At 44.8% G+C, this 26,044-nt stretch overlaps 1 pseudogene; it reads right to left on the bottom strand.

Moving 5' to 3' along the window:
• LOC136335704 (uncharacterized) overlaps positions 1-15,809 on the bottom strand; it is a 38,580-nt pseudogene extending 22,771 nt beyond the window's left edge.
• Between the last annotated feature and the right edge of the window lie 10,235 nt (positions 15,810-26,044).

Raw genomic sequence — 26,044 nt, 5'->3', positions numbered from 1 at the left:
ATTGCAAAATGAAAATTATGCAATTTATCTCCCCAATAATGCATAAACATTACAGTGATTGTAGGTTTTAATGGACTATAAAAACTAGAGCAGCAATGGGCAGTCAGGGGCAATTTTAGCCCGTTGCTATTATTTTATATTTTAAGTGCTTCTTCCATACTATTGCTCTGTCTACTAATCCTTGGGTTAGCGGCGGGGCTATAGCTCTTCTTTCAACAAGAAAGCAATGAGCTCTTTGAAGGAGAGGAATAAAGTGGGACTAAAACACCAACCAGATCACGATAAACCTTCAGTAACAGCATCTGCACCAGAGCTAAGGAAAGGTGGAGCCCACGTAGGGGACCGTAATAGCCTCAAAATATTTTCCTACTTGAATTTTTATCTGAATGAGATTAGCATACCTGTTTCCCAGATGAGGAAAGGAAGTCTCAGAGAGGGGATGCGTCTTCCCTGCAGTTGCAATGCGGGGCTAGAACCCCACATTCTACTGCTTTGTAAGGGGCCGTCTTCAACTTGTTATGCTGTATGCAGGCTTGTGACCACTCCGTAGCATGTGAGGCATTGCGTGGGCTGGCTTTGCCGGGCAAACACAATCATGCTGTATTTAGGGATAAAATAATGACATTTTCACAGGAGACCATCGGCTTAAAGTCTTTCCTCCTTTGGTTGGCCAATGTACAGTACTTGCAAAAAAGCAGCTCAGATACCCCCTCCTCTGTGAAGCACTTCCTGGGGCAGAATGCCTCAGCCCTTCATTTTGCTCATATTGACCCAGTAAATGTCGCCATGGGGATTCAAAATCATAAACACCAAACCGGTAATAAATTGCAATGTCTTCCTAATTGGACTGAGAACCCTTAAAGAAAAGTGTTCTGGTTCATCTATCTTTGGCAATCTCTGAAAGCTGAGGAAATGCTTATTGACTGAATCAATCAGTTAATCAACCATTTATTTCTTGTCCACTCTGCTTATCATCTTGCATTAGATGCAACGAAAGTTTTTTTTTAAATGGTAGTGATAATAATATCTACCTGTTCAAGATACTGAGATCCAGCCCTGTGAAACAAACAGCAAATAAAAGACGAAATGAAAATACAAACACATTTATCATCACTGCACAAACTACTCTGGTATTCTAAGTGTTTGCTCAGACAAGTCATGAATTTTTCTCCCATTGGAATGCCACAGTAATTTCCCGGGCACCTATCTGACTTGCTTAATCAGGCTCGGTTTTACCTAGATGCAAGAAGGTAAGTATTTCCTGTTGTCATGATCTAATTACTGGCAATGCCTGCAATAAATATTGACTGAGCACCTAATCTGTGCCAGGGCTCATGTTGAGAAATGGGACATCGGAAAGAATAAACTCCAATCTGTGCGTTCTTGGCAAGGCAGACTTGGGCAGTACACATGGAAAGCTAAGCAAGATTTATGCCCTTCATCAATAATAGCTAGAAGAGGGGGCAAGGAGAGTACTGAGGAGGGGCAGAAGAGGGAGAAAGTGCCCCGAGTGATGAGCTCAGGAGGAATGCTTAAGAGGGACTTGGGTTGTGAAGAATATCCTCAAAGATGAGAAAGACTTCAATAGTCAGGGAAGAGGGGTTGTAATAGGCCATCCCCAGAGTGGCCAACACCGTGAATAAAAGCACGGGCTCTGTTTCATTTGTCCTACTGATCTTTCAGGCTTGGAACCTTGATGATCTCTTAGGGTAGGAGCTTCTGCAAATTGCTACTGGTTTTTTTTGTTGTTGTTGTTGTTAGTTTCCATGTGATTTCTATCTTATGAGCCTGGCCAAAAACTCAGTGAGGAGTTCTATCTGGATGGCCCACCAGTGACATCATTCCATGATCTCTTGCTGGCCTACCATGAAAGGAGGTTCACATGGAAATGCTGTCCTGGGGAAACAATGTGTTTGGCTACCTGCTTCGAGCAGAAACTGAAGAGCAGGGCTGCCCATTGAGCGGCCTTGCTTTTGGTAAAGTGCCTCTTCCAGAGCCCCGAAACTCATGTTTAGAACACAGTGGTGTCTGATGAAATGTGCTTGGTTAGGAAACTTAACTACTTCCAGACCTCTGCTGCCAGGGCGCGGAGGAATCAGAATAAGATGCAGCTCAAAAAAAAGGCTAAATGAGTATTTCTTCTCACATGGCAGTCCAGTGCTGGATGCTATTATGAGAAAGAGAAAAACAATCGTCACACAGTCTCTGCCCTTGGGGAACTGAAATTAATGCAGGTAAGAGGTAAGGTCAGGCAAGTACATATAAGGCTTAATTATAAGGGGAAATTTAACTGCCACAAGTAGTGAGTGCAATAGACTAGAAGAGGGTGATCATTTCGACTGAGGATACTGGCTACCATTTTCACATTTTCCATTAGGGCTTTGGCATTTAAACTTGGGTTTGAAAGAAAGGTAGGCATCTGTGAGTTAGAGATGAAGAAATAAAGTCACAGAGAGGAAACAACACCTCCAGAGGTAGGTAAATGGGTGGAAAAGCACATATCCTGTGTGTTCATGGGAATTATTTTGGTTACAAGTGACTGAGAAGATCAACATGCCATAGCTCAGGTCCAAAAAAAAAAAAAAAAAAAAAAGAGAGAGAGAAAGAAAATGAACAGCAAGGCACACAAACCTATGTGACAGCTAAAGGATATAGTAAACAGTAACGACAAATGATATGAATGGTTTAAAAATCATCAAGCTCACTGTTCCCACTCCATCCCTGATTCCCTCAGCTTGTCACCTTTATTCTCCTAGACTGACACATATTGCCAGCTCCCCTGTGTGCATACCTCCCAGATTCTGGTTCAAGTTCTACAATCCTGTGCCCATGCCCAGCTCAGGTGGAGTGCCCACCGCTGTCCCATCTATCAACCACTGTGTAGAACATAGATCTTGTAAGAATATGAATGTCACTTCAAGGCCACGTTTTGAACTTGGGAAGGAGGATTTTGATAAGGATGGTGTGTGTGTGAGCGGGATAAAATATGAAGCATATTTCTCAGAAGAAAATAAGAGGAGTGCAGACCAATAAAATAAGAGATGCCTTAAAATACAAGTTGCAGAAGACGTGGTTGGAAATGTCGATCAGAGCCAGAGTACGGGGCAAGTTGAATGCTGGCCTTTGAAGGATGATCTTTGTGCTTGAGACAATATTTATCACTCGTGAGTTCTGAATAGATGCTTTTCATCATTTATTTTACCTGGCTTTGCACTAGCTCACCATTAAATTAAGCCACTGTGGATTAGATTTAAAGGAGACTTATGAGATAGAAATAAAGGTTGAGATTTTATCACAAAGACCGGGCAGATAAATTGGGTGGGATAGAGATAATAATAGAAAGTATTCGATTTAAAAGCATTTTACTTAGCAGATAATGTCTAGTTCTAATGGTGAGTGCATGTGAGCATAGGCACAGTGGAAGCGGAGAGGGTAGTGTTCAAGAGTCCTGCTCCCCTCGATTAGAACCCACTCTCCTGACCCCACAGGATTAGCTCATCAGACCCACACTGGGGGATAGCCACTTCCAAGTCCAGATGTTAAGTCAGCTGACAGCCGAGTTCTAGTTCTCTTTTAATAAAATACACCTGCTGTGAAGAGTGTGAAAAATGTTGACTCTACAGAGCCTTTAATTGCTGTTTCCTTCGGAGAATGAAAAGCTCTTCTTCCCAAGGACATCATACTTCCTCTAGCACTAGAGTTGGAGAAGCTTTTGTAGAATTCCCTAACCGGTTGCCATCTAAACTTGCATATGTAAAAAGAAAGCATTATTTGAACTATCTTCCAGTGACTTAAGGATTTCCAAGCTCTGTCCTGGCTTTCCTCCACTCATTTGTTTTGAGCTGGATGCACTTACTAGGGGACCAAAGGACCCTGGTTCTTGAGCAGAGGACTAGCTTTATTTCTTGTGTAGGATGGAGTTTCCCACCTAGTGGGGAATGGTAACACACCCAGCATTGAATAGCTGACATGTCAAGAAATGATGACAGGTGGACTGAGTCAGGAGTTTGATAGCAACAAATGAGCTAGGAAGAGTGCCAGCTATCCTTGCCAAAGGCCTCAAACAACTGCTGGCTTTTGATGTCCTGGCTACAGAGTAAACAGTTCCCGCTGCAGTCCAAATAAAAGTGGTGTCTTATTCTTGGGCAGGGATCAGGTGAGGAATTTCTGGGCAATAAGCCCCACACGAGATCTTTAAGTGATTGCTGTTGCCTATGTGCACCTTCATGGATATCAGATCCATTGAATGTCAGTGCCTGGGGTCAAAACTAAACAGTTACTGACCAGGCTTTTGTATGCACATATCTGAGAAGCTGCATGTATGTGAAGCCCACTGGGAATGGTGGATACTCAGGGTCAGCAGGGAAAGGGAATAAATACCCCAGAGGTTGAGACATGGTGTTCCAAAGTGCTGAGAAGCTCAGGTATGGTTGAGTAGACGCCTGTACTAGCAGCATCTGAACAACATTTAATGAGAGGGGACACGATGGGCTTGAGAGATCGAGTGAAGTTGTTCTAATTTAGGCATGTTCTCTCCGTTCACATCGAGATCCAGTAACCTTCCAGGAATGGACCAGGATTGAGCATAGCAAAGACTGCAACAGCTGAGTAGAAATGGAGGTCTCAGTTCGGTGGGCTGGCATTCCAGAAGGGCTAGGAGCCCAGAAATAGACTGGGCCATGAGGCAGGGTAACTGAATAGAGTGAGATTCAAGCAGAGAAGAGTGCTTTGGCCTGAAGATCCCGGGCAGGCCAAGTGTGCAGACTTCCAGGCTATATAGATGACAGGGTCCACCCATCCTCGGTCTAGGTTCATGTGCTTTTGTCCCAAATACCACTGAACACTGTGGCCAAGGCTGCTGAGTGGCATTCCAGTGTAGCAGGCCTGGATCTGCTCTGACTCCCCTATGGTGTCTCTCAGTATAGCGAGCAGAGGGAGTTAGGAAAGACCAACACAGGGAAATACCTTTGGTCCTGACCCTGTCTTGGGACATTTTTTTTTTTTTTGACACTACCAGAAGTCTGATAATGACAAATAAAAACTTTGTCTCTGATCACTAGAGTTTCCCTTGAAAGGATCCTTATCTGTAATTATGCTATAAAAGAATCCTTGATGACCTGCAATGACACCTCCAAGTCTAAGATATTTTTAAAATTATTATTATTATTGTATTCTACATAGCTAGGTCTCATGACATGTCATCAAAATAGTTTGTTTTATTTTATTCATAAATGTAATACCCTGCTCACCATAGAACATACAGGAAAAATGTTAATAAAATAGTATTTTATTAGGGTGACTGTCATCTCTGAAGGACACAGAGCTAAAGTTGGTGAGTGAAATAAGACTTTAAAAAGCTCAGAGTCATATTTCCCTGAGATTTTGGTGCTCCATTTGGCCAACTGCCTGCGATGTGAAGGGAAAACCTTCCCATTAACAAACGCAAGGCAGGCGACAAGGGCACAGAGGATGCCAAACGGGAGACGACCAGAAAAGCCTCTTCTTTTTGATTTCTACATGCGTTCTCACACTTCCATTTGAGCGTAGACTGGTCTGCAGTATTTGAAAATTCACTTCAAAGAAAATAATAAAATCTTGGTGCAAGAGAAATTGAGATGCTTTCCAATCTCCCAACTTCAATAAAATGCTCCCCGATATGGCTCTGAAAGTCACTCTGGACAGGAAATTGACAGCAACGGTTCATTTCCAAGGTGCTGAGGGAGGGGGTTGTGAGGGTGGCCCTGAGCTCGGGCCAGGAGAGCACAGGGACAGGGGAAACTGGTCTCGCGGCGGGGGCTGCCAAGATTCCAAAGCTCTGTGTGCAGAAAACATGGCTGATTGTGGTCTAGATGTCTGTTCTGAAAGATCCGAGCAGAGGGTGGGTGGCTTCCAACGCTTCTGTCTGGATGATATTTATTACGGGAGGGCTATCAAAATCACAGACCCAGGAGAGCCATTTGGTGGAGACAATGGGTGTTTATTGTGTCTGCAGGCTCTTAAATGGATCCAGATTATCCCTGGGTCTCAGTGTAGAGAAGAGTGATGAGGTCAGCCAGGAGCAATGTCCCAGCTTCAGCCTCTGGCATCCTAGCCCTCCATGAAGCCCACTGTCCTCAATATCTAATGCATTCTCACCAGACCTCTGAGGCTGTCCATCACTCTTTGGCCCTTGCTTCAACCCACCTCGCGTTATGCTTTCCTGATCATCTGGATTTCACAGGTGTCAGAATATTTGTCTGCCCCGCCTGACTCTTTCCTGAAAGATACTTTTTCCTGCAGATCCCCATTCACCCCGACCCTTTGGGACCTTTTGAAAAAAAAGGAGAATTCCAATACAGAACAGCAGTCAGGGTTCAATCCTATGTTTGTTGGATGGAAATGCGCTATTGGAACTAGGATTAAAAGGCAGTCAACTAGACAGGGTTCCGGGCTGAGAGCTCTTCCCATTGGGGAAAAAAAGGTCAATCAGATCCTGAGTGAAAGGCAAGCCGGACACGCGGTCCACAGACAGACCACGGGAGGGAATTTGCAGCCTGAGTCTCAGCCAAGTGCCACAATCCTCACTTCCAAGATGCGAGTTGAGAGGCCGGCCTGCGGTCCCCCAGGGTGGAAGTCACAGACCTGGGATGAGGCCCCAGGCACTCACTATTATTATCCTCACTCCACAGAGAGAGCGAAGTCCCGAACTTGAAAGAGGTTATTCCCCAGAAGGAGGCCTGAGGAAGGTGGGGTGGGTGCTTTGAAGCCAGAATCTTAAGCTGTCCGCCGCAGTGCAACATCGAACAGCCACACTCCACTTCTCCCCCTGCTGAGTATATTTCTCAAAATACCTTCACTTCACGTCATTCGGTATTCCAGGTACAACTGAAAATACTCCCTCCCCGCCAAAAAAGAGCAAATTAAACTCCTGCCAATCATGCCTCCTGCTCCACATCCAGAAACCCTGCTTGATATTTACTTTTCCTGCACGTCTACGTGAGCCTGTCTGGGTATTTGGCAGTCTATGAAGAGCTGGTTAATTAAACTACCACCCACCCAGCTTACACACCACGTGAGGCAAAAAGAAGAAGAAAGAAGAAGGAAACCAATTTAAATACAAAAATGGGTATCTGCCATCAGCCACATGCCTAATTTCCATCCACCTCCCCTCGCTGTCTCGGTCGTATGTCTGTATGCACGCCTTCTCCACCCAAGGTGAGCTTTTGATCTTCCCCTAAAATCCGTGCAATCTCCCCTTCTCTGTGGCTTAGGACAAAAACTTCAGGGACACCCTTGACCCCTTATACTGTATCAAATCTGTCAACAAGTCTTGGTGGTTTTATTTCCAAAATATGTGCAGAATCCAGTCACTCCACACCCCTTTCCTGTTACAACGCTGATGTAAACACATCCGGCTCTTGCAGGGATTGCTGCCATGGCCTCCTCCTTCCTCTGCCTGCTCCTCCTCTAGCCCCATGACAGTCTATTCTCAACACAGCACTCAGAATGAACCTGTCAAAAGGTTGTCAGGTCACCCGGGCTGGATAGCTCAGTTGTTTAGAGCCTAGTCCTGAGGTTCAGAGGTAGCTGGTTTGATACCCGGTCAGGGCATATACAGGAGCAGATCGATGTTCCCGTGTCATGCTCTCTCTCTCTCCCCACTTCCTCTCTCACTAAAATTAGTAAAAACAAATAAACAAACAAAAAACCCTGTTGTCAGATCAATATATGGCATCCTTCCTGCCCTAACCTCCAGTGGCTTCTAGCACTCCGCAGCTAGGAAGCAGATTCCTCATCTTGCCTGCAGGGTGTCCATGTCTAGCTCCCGTGACTCCCTGATGGTGGCCCTATGCCCTCTCACTCACTTTACTCTGGGCCACTCCACTACTCCTCCCCCATGGCTGGCTTGTCCGCAGGATGTGTGCACTGATTATTTCTTCTCTTTGCGAATATCCACATGACTGGCTCCCTCACAATTGCTTCGTGTCCTTCTTCAAATGTCACCTTCTCAGGAGACCTGCCCTGACCACATGGTTTAAGTCCTCCTCCAACACCCAGTTCTCTTTCTCTGCCTTCATTTCACCCTCCCCTGTATTCCTTATTACCTTCAAGAATAATATCTATTTTGTTTATTTATATTATTTATTATCCGCATAAATTCAAGGAAGAAAGGGAATCTTGTCAGTTTTACTCATGGCTTTGTCCCTTGTGTCCAGATAGTGCTCAGCACAGAGTAGACACTCAATAAATGTTGGTTGGATCAATAAGTGAATGCTTGAATTGCTCACGGGGCCGTAGCTGGTGTTACACCAATCTGTAATCACGCCTCCCTCTTCCTGCAGCCGTTCCACATTCCCTCGCCTCTCCTAGCATGTCAGTCAATGAGGGGCTCCCGCTCTAGTATGGTGACCCAAATCTGCATCCTCAGGGTGCTGAGCCCTCGGTGCCCCTGCCTGTGCAGGGTTGCTGTCACCTCCTATTAACCTCTATCTCAGGTCGGAGTGGTGCGACTACCCAGGGACCCCCTGAGCTCTATCTGTACTTTTACTCCTTACTCTGTGATAGCAGCCCAGTTTCCCCTGACACTTCAGTCAGTCATCCCAGCCCGCAGGCTACTGAATAGAAGGAAATATCCGGCTGGCCATCTCAGCTTCCAATTCCTCTCTCTCCCAATGGTTCCAGAAGGTAAAATAGCTATAAATGCACATTAGGTATGTTCATGAGAAATGCACTTCTCACTTTCTCCTTTTGGGTACTGGACCCCTGTGCTTTAGCTATGAGGGAAACAACACCCTATTCGGGACCCTGGTGCACAACCTTCTGAAAGGTAGCACCCAACCTTGAAGATACTGTCTCCCAGGGACCCAACCTCGAAGGTACTGTCTCCCAGCTGGCACTGTAATTGAGCCATCAGTAAGCCCTTCCATCATTCTGTGAAGACAGATGCTTCTGGGTTGATAGGATGCATGAGCAGAGTGGGTCACATGGGAGTCAGCTCATTGCCTTTCTCCTCTGCCTGGGGAGTACATTCTTTGGTCAGGAGCAATGTTGTGTGAGACAGTGAATAACGTGTTCAGTAACTTGACAGATGACAATGCTGGTGGAGGCCTGACAGGCCAGGAAGCAAAAGCAAAATCAAACCCAGAATAATGGCCTGCTCCAGCAGGACGAATTTCAGAGCCCTCCATTACAGCAGGGGCTCAGAGTCATTAACTGCTACCAGGTAGCTGAGTGACCTCCAAGGAATATGTTAGCATACTGGAGCTCCCTCATGTTCAAGGTTGGTTACTGATGTCAGTGTGCTGGTCAGTTTAGAGTGACTGCAGCGCACAGGAGGGACTTGGGGGGAAGTGGGAGTCCATACTGCTAAGCTCTTTCTTAGCTTCTACCTTTTATACTATATTTGCCATTGGGTTCACTGGATCCTTCCACAGGCACTCGGGTATTGGCAGAGGAGGTTGAATAATAGTAAATAAAGGGTCAGTCTGCCCACCGGTGATGAAGAACATTCTCAGTAGTAGAGGCTTTTTGGCGAACATTTACATTGGATACAAATATCCTCATACTCTGGCACAATGTAAAATTTATATCCTACGTATTTCCTCCCCAAACTGCCTTATCATCAATAATGTGGTCTTGATCATTCCAAGTCCCTGTTCCCTGTAGCCACCCTCGGCTGCTGTCCTGGAATCCTTCATTTGCTTTATGTTGTCCGCACTAGCAGGCAGCCTGGCTAATCTATAGTGACTGCGTGATTCTAGGTGATCATGGACAATAACATAATTAGCTGCTTTGCCATCACTTGTAATGATTTGGAAGAGGGGAAGCTTCAAGAAATGACTGGAATGCTAAAATAAAATTAAAAAAGCCTTCAAAATGAATAAAGACCAAGGAGACACAAGAGTCTAGGTAGCACGAAGTCTGATAGTCCCATCAGAGCACAGCTGCTAGAATAAATGAGCGTGAACCATCCTCACGCTCATTGTCACTGCTCAAGAATCCCATTCTATTGCGGATGACATCATCCATCCTGCTTAGGGCCATACATCCGCTTCATGGCTGTCCCAAACTAGACCTCATGGGAGAGAACCAACTTCCCAAAAGGAAATCAAGATGCCAATACTCAAGGTGAAATGGATACTAAACAGTCATAAAGTCTACAAATGCCCCCACTACACTGGACTCTCTTCCTCTTCCAGGTGTTGAGAGGTTCCCTTGCTGGGATTCGTGCTGGTTGGACAGAGTGGAGTGACCATCATCCATTAACTTTAATTAGAGAGTTGGTGCATAAACAAATAATTAGATCCTTGCTACCACTTACCTCTCCCTTCACCCCATTTATCTCCCTGTCCACATTCTGAGCTGCTGGCCCTACTGGGTGATAGGTCACAACGCCTCACATGAGGCTCAGATGTGACCTTTGCCCCACTGACCTCTGCTCCGGCTTATTAAGGGCCATTCTGACCTCAGGCTCACCCATCAGACCACACAGCCTGTTTTTGGCGTGGAAAGGAAGGACTGCTGTCCTCCCAGACTGCTGGCTCCAGCCTCTGTCTCTGGTCAGGCTTTCTAACTACGGACTTATAAGAGGCTGTGGCAGAGGAAAGAGAGAAAAAAGTCCATAAGCGCCTGCACTCCGCTTCATGGCAGGTTTTCATTAGGTCTTAATGAAGCTTGGGCCGCAGTCCCGAGGCCCTTTTCAATTTCCACTTGATCTGGCTCAGCCAGCCCCTTACTGCTGAGCACCCCCAGGAGAGCCGAGCTCGGGTGTCATCCAGGACGAAGGCTGGGGTGGGAGAGTTGAAGAAACCGGAAAAATACTTTCTGTTGTTTCCTAAGGGCAGCAGCACAGTCTTCTAGACATTTCTCCTGCGTCATAAACTCCAGCCTCTTGAAAGGGGCCCAGGAGGACGCACAGGCGTCATGCCAGGGAGCCTGGGCTCCAACGCCAGCTCTGGCAGCTGGCCCGTCTCCTTTCTGAGCCGAGTTTTCCCTTCTGGGGAGGACTGTAAAGAACAGTATTTGAATAAGCATGGGTGTGCACGTGCATACATATTTATCATCCATGCAAATACATAGCATTCGGTGAAGCATTTTATCGATATTATTTTATTTAATAGCCACATCTGGCTTTGGGGCTTAACTATTGTTAAACCAATTTTATCGATGAGAAAACTGAGGCTCACGGGAGGAACCAGGTAGCAGACGGTGAGATGGCCTCAGAACCCTGCCCGCCTGAATCGGAAGCACGTAACAGCTGACAGTCGTACAGCCTCGTCCCTCCATTATGAATGCCGTGTCTGGGGCAGAGTGGCCACTCCATAATCATTGCCACTCTATTTGAACATATGCTTAATTTCCATGCATATGAGTCTCGCTGACTCGGTGCACATGGGCCTGGCTGCCATGAGCAATATTTCGGCAGTGCTTGTCACTGAGAGCATTTTCATATGCTAATAGGAATTACTAATTCATATTCAGTAATCTGCCTGGTGTTCCCCCATCCCTGTTTCTCGCAGAGGAACTAAGTGGAGGAGAGATGATGCTTCCCTCGGGGGAAGGCCAGGCCGTCTTCACGGAGGGCACGGTGGGCTGCGCCTCTTCTGCTGAAGGCAGGGAGGGTGGCGGAGGGGTTGAGGGGCAGTGCCAGCCCCTCCTTTAGGGAGTCCTTCAAGCCCTGTGCTGGCAGCTGGGCAGCTGCAGGGAGCTGATCTGCTTGCCCAGGGAGTGCGCTCTGCTGCTGAGCGTTTCTGCCTCATCCGACTTTTCACAGCAATTGTTTTAAATTAGGCGCCCCGGTGATTCTCTGGACCCTGTCGAGCCTGAATAAGCCCTCCCTGGGAAGCAGGCTTAGCAGGGCACAAGGGCTTTTCCTATTTAGGCTAATGTCTGTGTTACCCTCCAGCTCAGAGGAATTTTCCAAGCCACTAATTTGTACTTTGCCAGAAGACAAGAGTGATGAGTGGTATTATTTTAGGCTTTCTAAATCAGAGCCCTGCTCTTTGGGTTCTAGAGGTTCTCAGTTTCTGATTTCCTTCAGCTCAAAAGTCCATCTGTTTTTGTTGTGTTACTTAAAAGGGCAGTTGGGTTTTTCAGAGGAGTACTGGCCTCTATCCTCAACCTGTCAAATGATAACTTTTGGTTCTGCGCCCATTCGATGTCAGGCTCTGAGCTAAGTGCTGCAGAGGGTATAAAGATGGACAGTTTGCTTCTTCATTCATGTACCCAGCTAGTCATTCATTCAACAAACATTTTCGAACACCTGTTATTGACCAATTATTGACAGGTGCTGAAGTCAGAGTTAATTAGAACTGTATTCTGCCTCAAATAACAGAAAACCTAACAATAGTGTTGTAAATAAATAAGGGTTTTTTTCTTTTTCTTATATATCAAGAAGACCGGAGTCAGTAATTACTTGTATTAGCTAATAGGCGCTTTGACGTTGGGGATATTTCTGTTTGTCACTGAGCCTCTTCCTCACAGCTCATGATGGCTGCTGTAGCTCCAGCCATAACTTCTACTTCAAGGTAGAAAGAAGAGAAGGATGAGTCAGCTGAGTTAGAATATTTTTACCAAGAGAACATAAACTTTCAGCACATCAGTCACCCTCAGCCAATTCTCCCTTGTATCTCATTAGTCTTAGTTAAGACCAAGTCACTGGTCACTCCTTAAGTACAAGGGAATCCAGGCAGGGATGCCATGATTACCTTTGACTGGTCATGCTCCCTCTTGGGTTTCTATGACTATGGAAGAAAGGAGGGCAATACCGTATAAACAAATACAAAAATACTCAATGAAAGAGCCCATGTTCTTGCCTTTAGGGAGCTTCTCAACTAGCCTCACAGGACAGGTGCTAGGACAGGGGGGCTTGGTGCAGGGAAAGACCCCAGTTACAAAGCACATCTCATATATGAGTTCATTCTGTTTTCAATATAAACCTGTGACATAGGCTGCAGAGGCATCATTAGTCCCATTTTATAGACGTCCTCATACAAGTGAAGCATGAAGAGGTTTAATGATGGTATTCTGGAGGCCACGTGGGTGGGACATAGTCATCCAGGGAACAAAATCTGGGTCACCTGGAAACCTGGCCCTTGTCATTTTTTTTTTCTCCTAGTCTTTTTGCCTTTCAGGAGATAATAGCAGGTCTCCTCAGAGCATCCCTGTGTACCCTTCCCAGCCAGATAAGACTGGGCCCAGAAGTTTACACAGGTGCAGGAAGCCAGCAAGTGAACTTCGATGAACCAAAATCCCGCCCCTCGCCAGAACCTCTGTGCTCAGAGCTGGTCTCTGCGGGCTGTGTGCAAAAGCAAGGGGGAAGGAGGCTCTAGCAATTTCAGCTCAGCTGGGCACCTGGATCTCACCGTGTCAGACCCTGCCAACTTGGAATTCCTTTATACTTTCTTTCACCTTTCACATTTCTTAACTTAAATAACTTAGTTTCAAGATTTTTTCCATCAAAACTTCTGAATTGGAGTTAATTTGTATAGTTTCTCCTTACCATTATCCTTTAAATTGGCAGGGAGACTGAGCTTTGTCTTCTGTCTCCTCCTGTGGTTGGCCAGACAGTCAGATGAATAAATGTGTGTGTGTGAGTGTGTGCGTGCGTGTGTGTGCGTGCGCGCACGTGTGAATACTGTGGCCTCAGACTTTGGCTTCTCTATTCAACTCGGGCATCAAACTCACTGACTTGCTCAGTAACATGCTGACTCTTCTCACCTATTCTGAGCACCTGGAGTTGGACACCTGGGGCTTCTGTCATCTTCCATTATAAGTCAGCAAGCAGCCAAGCCACCTGCATCATGGCCTTAGACAACTGTCGAAACCTTGTCTGCTAACCTACCCAACCTCAACCCCTCATTCCGCCCACCCGCCGCCTTCCCACTCTTCACCCACACACATTCCAGAAATACTACTGCTGTGACAAATGTTAAAGCAAACATTGAATAAACAAGTGCTTAATTAATTCTAAAAGTCAGATATTTTTAAAAGGAACACCACCTATACTTTAACAGTTCCTATTTTTTTTTTTTCATGTTGACTTGGACATCCTACAAAAATCCCAAGCTGCTGACTTGGCTGCCGGTGGGCATTTGCTACCCGGATGATAATATTGCCAAGTTCCTGACCTCCTATGCTGTTACCCTTTCAGAAATGGAGCTCTCCAATTGACTGGCTGCAGCCAGCCTGCCAGAGGAGAAATCTTACTCCTAAATGCCTAGATTCATCAGGGCCCCGTTCTTTCCTTTCTCTTCCTTCCTTCCTTCCTTCCTTCCTTCCTTCCTTCCTTCCTTCCTTCCTTTCTTTCTATTATTATTATGATGAGTATGACTTTGTGAGGGAGAGGCAGAGAGAGAGAGAGAGACAGGAACATGGAAATGCCCTCTGGGAAGCCAAACCAGCAACCTCTGTGCTCTGGGATGACACTCCAACCAACTGAGCTATCTGGCCAGGACTTAATTTCTGTTGCTGTTTAGAGAGACATAGAGAAGAAGGGAGAGAGAGGGGAGGGGGAAGGGAAGCATTCGTTTGTTGGTCCACTCAGCCGTGCGTTCCTTGGTTGGTTCCCGTGTGTGCCCTGACCGGGGATCAAACCGGCAACCTGTTGTCTCGGTAATGATGCTCTCAACCGACTGAGCTAAACAGGTTGAGAGCATCATCTTGGTTGACCTTTTACTGTGCGAGTCTCTCAGGCAAGTCCCTTACTTCAGCTTCCAGATTTCTCACCGGAGCAAAATGACCTGCTCCGCCTACCTCGCGATTCACTCAAACTACTAAGAATAAAGGCTGCAAGTGTTCAAGTCTGAGGTTAGCACTTTCCATGTCAGCCCTCATTTAATTTTTACAGTTTCTCCTGAGAATGTTATTACCTCCATATAACAGACGAGGGCCTTGAATCTCAGAGAGAGTAAAAAAAAAAAAAAGAATCGCCAGGGTTACATAGCTATGCGTGAGACAGGGTTAAGATTTGAACCCAGTCTCGCAGGGTCCCAAACCTGTGCTCTTAAGCAGCGGCCATCTGCCTCTGTATAAACTTGGTCAGCACTGTCCAGTGGATAATTTTGTGAAGGCAGAAATATTATGCACCTGTGCTGTCCAATGCAATAGCTCCAACCATTTGAGGACATTGGACAGCATAGTTCTAGAATATCAGTGAAGGTTGGAGAAACTGAGACCAAATAAAATGACCGAGTTCCCTAAAGCAGCAGCAGACCCTACCTTCACTTCTTTGAAATAAACCTGTAAATTTAGTTTTCTGTTTGTTGATTTTGGTCAGAAAATCAGAAACTACTCTAGATATTTTAGGCAGGGTGGGATTCAACTTGGCAAATGAGCCAGAAGCATGCCCGCCCTCATCTCTGCCCACAGAACTGCCAGTAAATTTGATATTGACATGATGACTTCAAATGTTGTGACTATGATGAGAATGGTGAGAAAGTAACATTTGGGGGGCTTGATCAAAAGATAATCTGTCCTGTACCATTCTCTTCCAGGTCATATTCTAAAGAAGCAGTAAAGGTTTACTCAACTCATGACTTTTTGGCAACAATTGGCAACAAGACAAACTGAGCTTAAGAAAGGAGACTGGAAGTGGAGTGTGGCAGACAGCATTTAGAAGGTATGTTTTTGTAATTGAGCCTTTTGAGAAACGAAGGGGCTGCGTTGCCATTGTTCGGGTGAGTCAGCTGGTCAGGAGGACTGAGGGCGGTCAGGCCAGCATGGCTACAGGGCGTCCAGGTGTTGCCGGGCAGAGCCGAAGGTAGAGCAGCACCAGGGACTGGGGACGGGGCTGCAAGCACTTCACCGCTGCCCAGCTTAGCCAACCTCATCCATAGCTGAAGAAGGTAATAAAGGTTACCTAGATATTTTTCTGTCTTGGGAATCTTAGTTGCTTTCTCCTGTACAAATTCCTTAGGGGGCTCTGAGTTGACTTTCTTAATGAAGTTCTCATTCCTCCATTCCCAGCAAATTAAAGGCCGGTGTTGCCATGGGAGAAGCGTAGAAAGTGTCCTTCCTGTTCCCTCCCTTCTAGAGAACCAGACTCTAATCCAGTTGAACCAGGGTCCCACTTAACTTCAATTACTCATTTAACCTCAATTACCTCCTTAGAAGCCCCATGTCTAAATTCAGCCACAGGGGCTCCAGCTCATAAATTTTGGAGAATGGGATACATTCAGTCCGTAACAATAACCTTCTCATTCCTTCCGAGAGGGTAAGAGCTCAAAACATCGTTCACCATTTCTCCCATAAAAGGTTCTAAGAGTCCAATAAAGAGGCAAATCCGGTAGCACAAAACAGATACTCCTATGTGTCCACGTGAAAGGTCTTTGTCAAGAGCTCCTCTAGTTATCAGCATCATGCTGTCTCATAGTTAGTGTTCACAGTGTTCATTAAATGAAACCGTAGCCGTCAGCCCATCACATCGCCCGGACTGCTGAGGCTCAGAGGAAGTGGCAAGTAAAGGAAGAACTGTGCTGTGCGACTTCAGAGCTTGGAGAGACGTGAGAGTCAGCGGAGGAGTGTTTCAGGTGGTGCACCTTATTATAAAGGCTTACCCAGGGGAGATGCTCCCCCCGACCACCTGCGCATTGCCGGTTTGGAAAGGGGACAATCGTTTTCTGACTAACCTTGGCGGGATGCACTAGCCAGCTGGTCGTATCTAGTACACCCTGATTTCGTAATTGCATCAGTAACAGAAAACGGGTCCTCTGTCACTGATTATTAGTTCCAAATAAAATGTAAAATACACAATGATTCTTTTCCAGGACCAAAACCTGACCTCAGCGTTCTCCTCCATAACTGGTAGGGTCTAATGAAAGGTTGAGTTGGTGGAAGGGAAGATGGAACCATCTGGAAGGATGCCGTGGTAGGAAGCAGCAGCAGTCACTCTGGGATTCAATTTGCATTGAACTGCTGTTCCACCATTTGCCATTTTCATGACTCTGGTCAAGGAATTAAACCCCTATGAGACTCATTATGTTAAGAGCTAATATTGCTTTCCCCACCAGGCCGTGGTAAGGATCAAGTCAGATAATTTTTCTACAGTACTTAGCATCACTCCTGGAACTTAATAAGCAACCTATCCATGTTCTATCTTAATATATAATAAATAACAGAAGTTATCTGATACACTTCTCAGAAGAAGACCGGCAAGGTCATGTGAATAGAAATGCTGAGAGGGCAGTTTGGTCATTAGGTGATCAGTGGAACATTTGTCCCCAAAACTATTATTTTGAAACAAATTAGTAAATGTTTAATCTACGTGAGATGTGAGTGATCTGGTTAGATGCATGTTTGCTGTTGGGATTGTAGTCAGAGGCCCAGAAAACACACTAGGTATTGTTGTCAGAAAGGGATTTAACGTAGGAAGTTGGGTGTTAAATAGGAAAAACCTGTCTTCCTTCCCGTGTCTCCCCTTAACCCTCACACTGCTACCACACTCACAGTATATACTAATGACACTGGATGTGTGGGAGTTTTTCCCACACCAAGCAGTTCTTTGTGGCCCCAGCTGGATATCCTACACTGTGACTCAATTCTGACACTCTCTGCCTGGAGACAGCATCAGACCCCACGGGTTAGGTAAGGGTCAGTCCCTCCAGATTGCCCCACTTTGGACTCCATAACAAGTCCAGGTTGTTATGTATGCTTCTGACCAATGGGCTACAAATCAGTCACTACGGCCCCCTCCTCAGGTTTGATTAATCTGTAAGAGCAGCTCACGGAACTCAGGAAAACAGTGACTCACATTGACCAGTTTATTGAAGGATATGATAGAGGATGCAGAGGAACAGCCAGGTGCAGAGGTACAAGGGCGCGGTCCGGGAGGGTCTTCAGCACTGGAGCTTCTGTCCGTGTAAAGTTGGGGCGCGTCACCCTCCTGGAATGTTAATGTGTTCACCTACCCCGATGCTCTCTGAACCTATACTGTTGGGATTTCATGGAGGTTTCATCACAGAGGCACGATCAATTACTAATTCCATTTCTGGCCCCTCTCTCCTCTCTGGAGAAAGGGGGTGAGGCAGAAAATTCCAAGTTTCTAATCATGAGTTTGTCTTCCTGGTGACCAGCCCCCATCCAGGACACATCCAGGAGCCCACCCAGAGTTGCCTCATTGAATGAAAGATGCTCCTAGTGCCTTTTTTTTTTTTTTTTCAGAGACAGAGCGAGAGTCAGAGAGAGGGATAGATAGGGACAGACAGACAGGAACGCCGAGAGATGAGAAGCATCAACCATCAGTTTGTTTGTTTTTTGTGGCACTTAGTTGTTCATTGATTGCTTTCTCATATGTGCCTTGACCGGGGGGCTACCACAGACTGAATAACCCCTTGCTCGAGTCAGCGACCTTGGGCTCAAGCTGGTGAGCCTTGCTCAAACCAGATGAGCCTGCGCTCAAGCTGGCGACCTCGGGGTCTCGAACCTGGGTCCTCCGCATCCCAGTCTGACGCTCTATCCACTGCGCCACTGCCTGGTCAGACAGCTCCTAAAGCCCTTATCACAGGAATTTATAAGCGTTTCAGGAACTGAGCCAGGAGCAGGGATGAAGAGCAAATATATGTTTTTATTATAATTCACAACATCACAAGTGCTCCACAGAACTTTTGGCAAAGCTAGCTGCGCAAACATCAGGAGAAATCATCAACGATTCCAGGAAGTCAGGCAGTTTGGGAAATTATAGGAAACTGTCACCCAAGGCAGGTAATTCACAGGAGAATGCTTGGAAAGCATCATAAAACATTACCCAGCCTTCTGCTGAAACCCACGCACCTGCCCGCCTACGTCCAAGTGTTATAATTTGTTCCTGCTTCTCTCCCACATATGACATGCGTGCCCGTCATTGGCAGAATCTAAGTGAGTCCTCGGAGAACGGGCCTGTTAAATGAATTTTTAGGTTCTTAGCAGCGGTGGTACAGGGAGGAGCTTAGAAGGGGTAGCGTGTGCTGCTGAGTACCAAGACACACAGTGGGTCCTTATTGTTTGTAGGCTCACCCACTCGCTTACCAAAATTTATTTGTAAACTTCGAATTAATATTCATGCTGCTTTTGTGATCATTCACAGTCACATGCTGAGCAGGGTGAGTTTGAACTGCCCAACCTACACATCTCCAGCTGAGGTCAAACGAGGAGACACGCTGCCTTCTTGTTTCAGCTCTGATACCTTGAATAAGGGTTCTTTTTTACAGCCTGTTCAGTGCCACGTGTTTTGGATTTTGGTGCTTGTTTTGTTTTTTTTTTCTTATTGTTGTTGGTGTTGATTTTGATAAAGAAAATAGCCCCACACAAGTGGAGACATGCTCTCTAACGTTTCCACGTGCAAGGAGGCTACGATGTGTTAGATGAGCCTGGTTCAGGAGTGAGTTACAATGCTGTTCTATAGTCATGAATCAACTATATATGTAGTAACTAAGGAGTCTCTAAAACAGCGGTTCTCAACCTGTGGGTCGCGACCCCGGCGGGGGTCGAATGACCAAAACACAGGGTTGAGAACCGCTGCTCTAAAAGAAACATGTAATACAAGGCTACATCTCGATCAGTGGATGGACATGTGCCCAGAGGCTCGCAGGAACCTAGCTCTCTGTGGCCCCTAGGAGCAGGAATTCAGTATTCACTAATGCAGCACTTCACGTGACTTTGTAGCCTGTCCCTACCACGAATGACGAGAATCAACTGCAACATTCAGTGCCCCATCAGAGATGCCGCAGGTGCCTCATCGATGTGCTTCTCAGCTTGTGCTCCTGTTCTCTGCGGTGGTGAGGACAAGAGGCCTATCTTTACATACCCTAGGATCTCCTCATGAGAAGATCCGGTTAAGAAGAGGGGTGGTCCGGCATGCTTTTGTTAACCACAAAACGACATCAGACATTGGACCCCTGGTTTAGCAACCTTGGTTTGGGAGTTTGGCCAAGAAAAATTCAGAGCCAAGGAACTCAAGTACAAAGAGAAAGTTTACTTAGAGAGTCATGAAGGCAGAAGGAAGTGGGCTCAGGAAACAAGTTATAGAGGCAAAGGGAGGACCCTTGGAACTTAGGAGAGAGAAAGTAAAGATATATGTGCTTAGGGGAAGGAAAGAGGGGAAGGCTTGAGTACGCTCTCCAGAGAGTGAGAGAGAGAGACAGAAACACCGAGATGTTCCTGTATGTGCCCTGACCGGAAGTGAGCCAGCAACCTTTGTGTACTGGAACGGTACTCTAACCAACCGAGCCATCCAGCCAGGGCTTAGGGGGGATCCCAACAGAATAACTATCAACTTCACAGCTGTGTCTCCTCAGGGTCATGGTCTCCACTGATTGGTTGGCACCAGGGCAGGCGGTTGTTAGTCATCACAGCTGGTGCTGATGTCAGCCATGGCCTCACCCTGCCTGCTCTTCTAGCCTGGAGCTGAAACACAACTGAGGCCTAGAGGTGATGTCTAAGCCTTTGCGTGTAAGGGAATGATCTTGCAGCAGCTTGTATGGGAGTCATATGAGGCTATTCCAGGCCCCCTTTGTTTCTCCTCCAAGGGGGTCCACTGCATGGCTGGCCACATGCCAGGGGAGGAAAAGTCAGGGGAGGGTCTGGACCACATGACCAATGATAGGAAAGGTCAGGGGGTCTAAACTGCATGACCAGAGATATGCTAGAGGAGGAAAGGTTACCCTGGGGGTGAGGTCCTACCCTACTTTTGCCCATTGCTAGGTATTCGGGGTTCTCAGTCCTGGTGACCGTCAGTATCTGGTCTATTATTCCTACTCTGCTCGTGTCTAACTGCTTACTATACTTTGGCATAGTCAAGGTCACCCCAAATTCACATACAGGAGCTGGTTTTGAAATTGAGATACTAGCCTGACCAGGTGGTGGCGCAGTGAATAGAGCGTCGGACTGGGATGCGGAGGACCCAGGTTCGAGACTCCGAGGTCGCCAGCTTGAGCACGGGCTCATTTGGTTCGAGCAAAGCTCACCAGCTTGGACCCAAGGTCGCTGGCTCAAGCAAGGGGTTACTTGGTCTGCTGAAGGCCCGCGGTCAAGGCACATATGAGAAAGCAATCAATGAACAACAAAGGTGTCTCAACGAAAAATTGATAATTGATGCTTCTCATCTCTCTTTGTTCCTGTCTCTCTGTCCCTATCTATCCCTCTCTCTGACTCTCTCTGTCTGTGTAAAAAAAAAAAAAAAAAAAAAAGAAAGAAAGAAAGAAAAAAGAAATTGAGATACTAGAATTTTCAACATGGTTTCTCCAAGTCTATTCATCTTCTCTTGTATTTATTTATTTATTTTTTTGGCAATTTATAAGATCAAGGAATCTTTGTCCTGAACTTCCAATGTTTGATACAAGAATTCATGCTGTCACATAGCAGGTAGAAAGATACCAGTTTAACCCAGAGTCCTCAGGCAGTAAGTTTGCTCTTGTTTTACACATAAAGCACCTGAACCCCAGAGAGGGTAAGAGGTTTGCCCGAGGCCCCTGTAGGTCAGGAACCTGCCTCCTGCTTTAGTGTCTTTCCTTTTTGCTTGGTTTCTTTAAAGTAGAATTCAATTGCTTATAAAATAAAGAAGCTGAACTAGCTGATCTCTGAGATCCCTACAAATCTCAGATTCCATGACTTTGTGCCTCTGGCGTTCATTGAAGGCTGAACCTGTTCAGCATTGTGCTGGGTTCTGGAGCTGAGCTGGTGAGGGATTGAACAAGAGAACACACCGACTATGTCACGGAGAGTCCGTGTCTGCAAACAGATCACAGACATAAAAATTTAAATAATAATTATTATTTAAATTATAATGCATTGCATTTGTCGTGCCTTTGTTCAAATGACATCTCTTCCTGGAAGCCAGCCTTGATTTCTGCCCTCATTTCAGCTAGAAATGATTCTAAGAACTTAACCCCTGGGTGTCTCATTGGTATATATGATTAACATTTATTGTGTATTACAATTATTATATTTTACATGCAGATAAAATTAATTCTTACAATGGTGCTACGAGAGAGATGTTTGCATTGGCTTCCTTTTACACATGAGAACATTACTTTGCCTCTTCTGACTCTGACCTCTTGTCAGCAATCCAGCTCCTGACCACTCTCTTTCCTGAGATGCTATCTTCCCTCTGCCTTTCATCACCCAGCATCTCCTGGTCTTTCTCTGTACTCCCTGATCATTACTTTTCCATTTTCAAAATTAAAAAAAAAAAAATTATTCTGATCATCTTTATTGAGGTATAATTGACATAAAATAAATTACTGCTGTTTCAAGTACACAATTTTGTAAGTTTTGACACATGAACATAACTGTGAAACCATCACCACAATCAAGATAATAAATGTACCCATCGCACCCAAGAGGTTTTTCTTATCCGTGTATCTGTGTGTTCTCCACCCTCCCACCCTTGCCCCAGACAACTGCTAATCTGTGTTAAGTCACTGAGTGATAATGCTTTGCATTTTCTAACATTGTATATAAAGGGGAGTTTTACAATATGTACTTTATTTTTGTTTGACTTCATTCAATTCACAGAACATTTTGAGATTCAGTTTTACTGTACCTATCAGTCTATATTCCTTTATTTTGCTAAATACTATTCTATTAAATGACTATATTACAATTTGCTCATTCATTCACCTGTTGATGGCTATTTGGATCATTTCTAGTTTGGGACTATTACAAAAAAAACTGCTATGATATTCAGAATGTACAAGTCTTTGTATGGACATTTTTGTTAATGTCTTGTGTAGACACCTAGGAGTGGGATGACCAGAATCTATGGTGCGTACTTACTTTTTAATAAAACTATCCAATAGTCCTCAAAAGTACCTGTTTACCTCCCATGAACAAGGTACGTGAGCTCCAGTTCTCCTGTACCCTTGTCAGCACTTAGTATGGATAGCCTTTTGAATTTTAGCCTTATTATAAGGTGTCTAGTTGCATCACATTGTGGTTTTCATTTTCATTTCCCTGATGGTTAATAATGTTGACTATATGTTCATGTGCTCATTTGCCAACCTTACATAGTATTTCATGAAATGTATATTCAGATATTTTGCCAATTAGTTTTAGTTTTTTTTTTCTTTTAATTATATGTTGGCAGTTCTTCTGATAATCTGGATGCAAGCACTTTATCAGATACACAGTTGGCAAATATTTTGTCTCAGTCTGTGACTTTTCTTAATAGTGGCTTCTGAGGAGCAGAATTTTCTAATTTTGATGAAAGCCAATTTATTAATTTATTCTTTTATAGGTAGTACTACTTTTGAAATTATATCTAAGGAGCCTTTGGGTAACCCAAGTTCATAGTGAATTTCTTCGGTTATTCTTTTATATGTTTTAAAGTTTTAGGTTTGACATTCAGCTGTCCAATCTATATTTAGTTATTATTTTTTTTTTTTGTATTTTTCTGAAGCTGGAAATGGGGAGAGAGTCAGACAGACTCCCGCATGCGCCCGACCAGGATCCACCCGGCACGCCCACCAGGGGCGACGCTCTGCCCACCAGGGGGAGATGCTCTGCCCATCTGGGGCGTCGCTCTGCCATGACCAGAGCCACTCTAGCGCCTGGGCAGAGGCCAAGGAGCCATCTCCAGCGCCTGGGCCATCTTTGCTCCAATGGAGCCTTTGCTGCAGGAGGGGAAGAGAGAGACAGAGAGGAAGGAGGGTGGGGGTGGAGAAGCAAATGGGCGCTTCTCCTGTGTGCCCTGGCCAGGTATCAAACCTGGGTCCCCCGCATGCCAGGCAGACGCTCTACCGCTGAGCCAACCGGCCAGGGCTAATTTTTTTATATGCTATGAAATACGAAGAGTTGTGTGTGTGTGTGTGCATGTGCGGGCACACGTGCATGTGGTGGGGGGTCAACCACTTGTTCCAGTATCACTTGTTTAAAAAACCATTATTTCTCCACTAAATTGTTTTTGCATCCTTGTTAAAACCAGTTGTCCATATATGTATGTGGATCTATTACTGGACTTCCTTGTGTTGTATGGATCTCGTTGCTTATTTTGAGATGAATGCCAAACTGTCTTGATAACTGTAGCTTTAAAAATAAGTCTTTAAATCAAGTAACTTGAGTCCTTTGGTTTCCTAGTTATTTTTCATAGTTGTTTGGTTATTCCAGGAACTTTGTATTTCTATATGAATTTTATAACCAATTTGTCAATTTTGCAAAAAAGGCTCACAGAGATTTAAATTGGGATAACACTGAATGCATAGATCAGTTTCAGGAGAATTAACATCTTAACAATATTGAATCTTTTGACCAATTATCACAGTATGTTTCTCCGTATATTTAAGCCTTCTATCTATCTGAGTGTTTTGTTGTCTTTTGAATACAGTTCTCTTTTGTCATATTTTTCCTAAGTATTTAATGTTTCTTCCTGTTTAGTAAAAAATACTTTTCATTTTATTTCAAGTTTCCATTGTTTATTTATAGTACATAAAATTATGATGATTTTTATGTGTCGGTTTATATCCTGAAATCATGATAATCTCATATATTAGGTTTTTAGGCGTATCATTCTAATTTCTAAATTAACTGTAGGGGAGGTAAAGTTTTTCCTCTACCTTCTTAGGTCCTGTGGCTGGAGCCTGTGAATTAAACTAATAAAAGAAAGATTAAAAGGATAAAAGAAATTCAAATTTAATTTTTTTAAAATTTTACATGCATAGAGGATACCCAGAAAACAAGTGAAAACTCAAAGAAGCAATTAGACTCAGAAGCTTATATGGCATTTTAACAAAGAGTGATAAAGAGAAGTAATTAGACAAAGGAAAGGGAAATTTGGGTTTCTATGGGCAGTAAATTGTGGGAAGGTAAATATATGGGGAAACCAATGGAAAGAAAGTGTGATTTTAGTAAAGTTTGTTTTTAGACTCATCTTGATGTTGACTTTCTCTCTTCTTAATGGTCATAAAACTCCCCTGGAGAGGGTATTTTTACTATATTAGCCTTGCTTCTCAGAAGTTCCTCTTTGAGCTGTGTAAGGGAAGCACCGAGAAGGCTTCTGTTGGTCAAATAAGTTTGTAAATATGATATATATGTTTGCTCGCTTATAGTTTGCACTGGGTGTGGGGGACAGGCTGTAAGCTGGCAGGGTCATTATAGCCTAAGGCTTAGTTTTAAGACTAAACTTTTCCCCACACCCTTGACTGTTGCATGATAGGGAGTGGTGCACTCTTATGAGGAATCCCATTTATGCCTCAGATAAGTGACTTTGTATCAGAGACTGCCTTGTTTGTATATTGGATTAAAGGTTTGGATTTCTACACTATAAAATGGGGCAGAGGAGCCCATGCAGGAGGAGAGCAGAGAAAGGCCACATGGAGGAGAGGAGAAGTAGTCAAAATGGTGGAGTGCTGAAGGAGAAGCCAGTTTGTGCAGAGTTTGTGCAGAGAGAAGGAGATGGGGAACAGAGGTGAATAAGGCTGGTGAGGTAGATGGAAACTTGGATAAGTCAGTGGCTTTGGGAGCCCTGAATGGAAAGGGAAGTGTTTTCTCACTGTATATATTTCTTGCTCGTCGTGTGCAAGCTAGGATTAAAGCTAATGGCCCACCAGTTCTTGGCTCCATTGTTTCATTACTGTCTGTCCCAATCAAATTCAAACTTGCATGGGCCAGGCAGCTGTGATGGTGGCCGTGGCTACTGGCTTTACAGCTTCTCTCTGCATCTGTGGATTCTCAACTGCCTTCAACTCAAAATAACCCAGTGCCAAAGTGACATACTTTGGGGTGGTGTATTCTGACCCCCTTCACAACCCTGTGTTCTGCTTCATTCTCTTTCATCTGAATGACTTTTACTTCTTTTCTTTTCTTACCTGATTGCACTGCAAGAACCTCCGGTGAGAGCTGATAGCTCTGTCTTGCTCCTGATCTTCAGGGGAAAGCCTGCAGCCCTTTAGCTTTAATGCCGTTAGCTTCTGGTTTGCTTAGATGTCCTCATCAAGCTGAGGAAATTCCCCTCTGTTCCGAAGATGCTGAGAGTTTTTATCTGAAATGGATGTTAGATTTTGTCAATTACTGTACTTGAGATGCTCCTGTGGTTTTTCTTTTTAAGTTTGTTAATATAGTGAATCACATTGATTTATTTTCTAATATTAAGCCCTGG

This window comes from Saccopteryx bilineata, chromosome 4 (assembly GCF_036850765.1).
Source record: "Saccopteryx bilineata isolate mSacBil1 chromosome 4, mSacBil1_pri_phased_curated, whole genome shotgun sequence".
Lineage (NCBI taxonomy): Eukaryota > Metazoa > Chordata > Mammalia > Chiroptera > Emballonuridae > Saccopteryx > Saccopteryx bilineata.
The sequence above is the reverse complement of the archived record's forward strand: the minus strand, read 5'-3'. Positions and strand labels throughout refer to the sequence as shown.